General features: G+C 44.0%; 1 protein-coding gene across 2 annotated transcripts in view; it reads left to right on the plus strand.

The window, feature by feature from the left end:
- Nucleotides 1-989, plus strand: part of zgc:113162 (uncharacterized protein LOC553743 homolog) — a 73,457-nt gene extending 72,468 nt beyond the window's left edge. For both annotated transcript variants that reach the window (XM_063210219.1, XM_063210220.1), the window contains one exon: nucleotides 1-989. This exon is cut by the window's left edge and continues 2,062 nt beyond it. The gene's annotated coding sequence lies outside the window, so the exon portion shown is untranslated.
- The last annotated feature ends 4,234 nt before the right edge of the window (nucleotides 990-5,223 follow it).

Here is a 5,223-nt window from a genome sequence, read left to right on the forward strand (position 1 = left end):
AATCCAAAAGGATGCAAAATCAGCCCTTCAATTGCAAGTCTGTTTCCCCCCAATTCTGTTTCTGTTTCCCCTGGGCCTCCAGTTGCCCATCCCTGGGGTGAACAGTTTGAACTGGTTTTGAATGCCAAACGGTGATTCCACAACTTCAGCAATAGTGTGGTGCCAGAAGCTTCATGTAACCTGTCTGGCTTGCGAGGCTGGGAAGAACCCATATTCCTAACCCCAATCCTCTCAATTCCCACACTGCAGGGCTGGACTGGCCATCTGGCATATGCCTCTTTTCCACTGCCGTTTTTCTCGTTGGCCTACAGCTCGACACAGCGCGACTAGGTTGCCACTTTTACTTTTCGCATAGGCACAACACAGCTCAGTCGTAAAGCAAAAAGTGTCAGTTGAGTTGCGCTGTGTCGAGCTGTAGGCCTACCAGAAAACTGGCAGCGGCAGTTGCGGACATTTCCCGGTGGCAGAGGCACCCTTGTGGGCACCTGTTTTCAGAAATGTAAAAAAAAAAAGAAAGAAAAAAAAACGAGGGTGCGGGGCCCACTAGTGAGTCAGTTCTGCGCCGCTAATTATGAGGGGCCCCTTTAAGCCAAAAGTGCCCGGGCCCTATTTCTCCCCTAGTACAGCCCTGCCACTCTCTTGTTACCCTCTTATTCACTTTGTCTAGAGGAGACTCCCCATGCACTTAGCTAAATAGGAACCTGAACTATGTGAATAACTCCTTGCCTTTGTTATTAGCCTTTGTATTGTTGACTGTCTTTTCAACATGTTTGTACAATTCCATTTCTAAAGTTCCTTGTAAATGCTAAGCCTTGCATTTTTTTTGCAGGTAGAATATATTTTGTTTACGATATCAGAACTGTTTGTTTGTATGTGTATAATAGACTCCTGTTGGATTTTACTTCACTGGTTTGTGCAGATGGTATTTTCATGCCAACAGATTGATATGAATTGTTACAGATGACAAAATAAAGTTATATAAATCTTGATTGTGGTTTTGTCTTGATTTGAAAGGACTAGAATAACTAGTAAACTGACTGCTTTGACATTGATGGATGTCTGTGTGGGTGGAGTGGTTGGAGGGGACACCAAAAACAAATGACTGTCATTAATTAAATCTATATTATAGAGGTGTGTCGTGCAAGATTAAGACCTATAAGAACTATTTTTTTAAAATCATCTATATATAGTAGGGCTGTAACGATATTGGATCGAACCGAGGAATCGTGATACTCAGTCACCATACTGTATCGTGATGTAATGAGGCAGTATTGTGGTACGCCCTTTCAGAGTTTTGTTATCCCTCAGTCCAGAAAACAACCATATGATACAATGTGATAGTGCTTCCAAGCTTCAAATGAGATACATTTCAGAAATCTTGGGTGTATCGAACCGTAGGTCAAAAATCGTGATACAAACCAAATCGTGAGTCGAGTGTATCGTTACAGCCCTAGTATATAGATTATACCTGTAGATTACTACATATAGCGGTCTACAGTCGGTCCCCCTACAATGCACACCCTTTACCGAGGTAATGCCACGTCATCCACCTCGGTACGTACCGGGCCTAGCTGCAGTGTACCCAAACAACCGCCGGGTGGCACTTGGGAGCGCTCGCTCAATACCCATTCACTCACACGCACACACGGGCGCGCACACATACACATACACATACACATACACACACACACTCTCTCTCTTTCTCTCTCTCACTCTCTCTCTCTTGTTCATATCAGATAACCATAGCACAGAGTGGTGAAGAAGCGCAAATGTGTTGGCAACATTTATTACCATATGGAATATTTTAGACGATGTTGACGGCATATTAATATGCTCATATTCACCAGCACGCACCGATTCAGCGGATAACGACATGCCTAATTAAATTGTGTGAGAACACCTCCAGGAAGTAAGAAGAGTCATAAAAAGAATAAATAGCCTAATGAATTTTCTTTTCTTTTTTTTATGATGATCGGATGAATTGCCATTAATGTGCAAGCTCTAGGCTATGTGTAGACCTAAATTGAAGCCACAAGCCCCTATACCGATTCTCGCATCGCAAGATTTGAAACGTCTAATATTGCAACTTCAAACTTGTTATCTGGATGTGGATACTTTTTTCGTTTGGTAAAAATTATGGAGAGTGCAATAGGGGGCCTAAACCTCACTGCAGTAACCTACAGCGCTGCTTTTGAGTGTTTAAGCGTTGGCTATTTATCTTACATCGCCAACAGCTGGGGCGATAACCTAACCTACACTTCCGTAATCAATGCTTAATTTGTAAATCACAAGGTACCGGAACGCAAAAAACATATGACATCACAGCGACGGTGAGTTGGACAGAGGTCCCGGAACGCACAGAAAAACTATAATTACGCAAACGAATACAAAAGGGAAAAAAAACAGATGCAATTCCCTGCATTTGAACGACATTGAGTCCCATGTCAGCTCATATCCATACGTTTGTTTCTTAATACAAGGGACGGTTGGCAATCCAATGGCTATTTTAAACAACAGCCATAGCATAGGCTATTAAATGCTGTAATGACAACAACCAATATTTTTTGTTTGATCGCTAACTTTATGCTTAGTAGTTTCGTGCAGTGCATGGAAATTATGCTTTCCCCATGAGGTGAAAAGAAACCGAAGCGGTCTTATACCTATTATTCTACTATAGCCTACCTATTGAAAGGACAGTGCATGGCTGTCCAATTCCCGTATTCACACAACGTTGGCATAGGCCTATTAAACGTTAAATCCTCGCTTTGTTGGCGACTTTGTTGCATATGATTTGGCTGATCCGCATGTGCTGTTGCGATATGCCACTTCACTGTTTCGAGAGCTCGCGCACTGATGGTAAGCGAGCTGCGATTTTCAGGGCTCGCACTGACTGTCTGCTCGCGCTGCGGTCCGGTTGAAAATCCCTCCGACCAATGTTTTATTTGGAGTGTGTAGGCCCTATTTGAATGAAATATCACATTGTCTTTGCTGTTTTCGTGCTCAAATTGACTTGTAAGCAACTGTCGGGTCTTGGGAGAGAAGATAACGCGCGGGCACACATGCTGAGCGCTCGCCAGCCGAGGAAGATCTCATCCTCTCACCCAGGCTGTCTTTTTCGCTAGGCAACATGACTGATCAATGCACCAAACGCAGCCCAGGTGCCACTAGAAATTAGTATGTCCAAAACCTTGTGTGCCGACCAAAATTTGTATGTGAATTCTATTTACAACATGCCGATTGTGGTCCACAGCGATGCATTGTCAGTTATTGTAGTTATACTGGTGATCTATGCTGATTGGTTGACTTAGGCCTACAGTTTATCTAAAGCACCACAGGCGACCAATGTGTGTGCTGTTGTACATAATTCCACATTGTTTACCGTCTCTTCAATTCGACTATATTTTACCCAGTTAATGACTTGCAGTGCAGTGCTGGCATTGTTTTAGCATGGGGTGAGAGGCTTCATTTACAGCTGCTGTGCATTTCAGGGGGCCTGTCCTGCAAGATGCACCGTCATTCAAGTACGGGACGATGGAGGCCGCTGGGTTAGAATTGGATTTCACCTTCGAGGAGAGATGAGGTCCATAAACATTATGGGCATTACTGGAGGCTGAGAGCCACACCCAGGGCCTAGCCACTGACAGCTTTTGCTCCCCAGCCAGGACAAAATCAGCTGAAAGGGCCCCTTAGCCAACACAATACATAATACAATATAATGAAATCCAGATTCTGGGCCCCCTCCCTCTCTCTCTCTCCTTGGGCCTGGGACAACTGACCCCTGTGCCCTCCCCCCGTCTGCTTCTCTGGGCGCACCACCAAACGGCACGAGCTAAAACAGCCATTAGCATTCCAATGAGTGCTTCCCTCTTCATCAATAGCACTCGTTTTTTGTTTTCTATAATTAAAGTGGTGTGAGGGCCATGGGAGTAGAGTTTTGTCGATTCCCTGTGTGTGTCCTAAGATAAACTGCACTGGTTGGCGCCTCACGTGTAGATTACTACACAGAGACAAGAGGGAGGGGAGGCTTGGAAAAAAGAACACCATTATTAAATGAACATGGATCAAAAATCCATTTAAGGGCGCGTGGGGCATGAACTGGCGGAGAGCTGATGGCAGACAACAAGTGTGATTTGCGAAGCGTGTCGGAAGGCTCAGAAATATCGGCAAAGCTTGGAATTTACGGCCAGGGCAGGCGATGAAATGACAAGCAGACCTCGAGAGAATTTATGGCGATGGAGTAAACAGACATTTATCAAGAACAGGCAGCTTGCTTTGAGCAGGACGTGTGTGTGTGTGTGTGTGTGTGTGTGTGTGTGTGTGTGTGTGTGTGTGTGTGTGTGTGTGTGTGTGTGTGTGTGTGTGTGTGTGTGTGTGTGTGTGTGTGTGTGTGTGCATGCATTTTCGTGCGTATGCGCCTGCGTTTGTGTGTGTGTGTGTGTTGTGCTGTGTGTGTGTGTGTGGTGTGTGTGTGTGTGTGTGTGTGTGTGTGTGTGTGCGCGTGCGTGCGTGCGTGCGTGCGTGCGTGCGTGCGTGCGTGTGTGTGTGTGTGTGTGTGTGGCCTACTGCAGGCTATAGCACCTTTTGATGTTGTTAACAATGTATTTTTGAATATTTAAGATGATTTGATAGTTTTCTGACCATTAGACAGAAGAGAACTGACTGAAAATAAACTGATTTGCACTCTATTATTGAATTAAAACTTTAAAGGGAGGTTATATCATTTTTCTTGTTTATTTCAGAATGTAGGCCTAATGCTGCCCATTCTCAGATGTAAGGTAATGTGACTTTATTTATACCCGAAGGTAGATTTGGTAGATGTTATCTTTATCTTTTCTGTAATTTTTTGTTGTTGTTGTTGCTTTTTGCCATTTTCGAGATAGGACAGTGAAGACTATGACAGAAAGCGAGTGGAGAGAGATGATGGGGAAGGGTTGGCAAGAGACTTGGCCAGGAATCGAGCACGGGTCAGCCGCATAACAGATGAGGGCCCTACCATTAGAACCACAGTAGGGCCATGAATATGCCAATGAATATTTACCATGACCATCAATTTAATCAAGTCTTCATCATGACTCTTCATAGCGATTAAGATTATGTTCACGTTTCATACAAGAAAAGGTGGTTCCTCGCTTCCATTTTAAATTTCCAGTATCATACATCTTTGACGGCAAAACCTACTTTGCTCAGACTAGTAAATATTAGTTTATAGTCTACTTTGTAAAC

The sequence above is a fragment of the Engraulis encrasicolus genome, chromosome 11 (assembly GCF_034702125.1).
Source record: "Engraulis encrasicolus isolate BLACKSEA-1 chromosome 11, IST_EnEncr_1.0, whole genome shotgun sequence".
In the NCBI taxonomy this organism is placed as follows: Eukaryota; Metazoa; Chordata; class Actinopteri; order Clupeiformes; family Engraulidae; genus Engraulis; species Engraulis encrasicolus.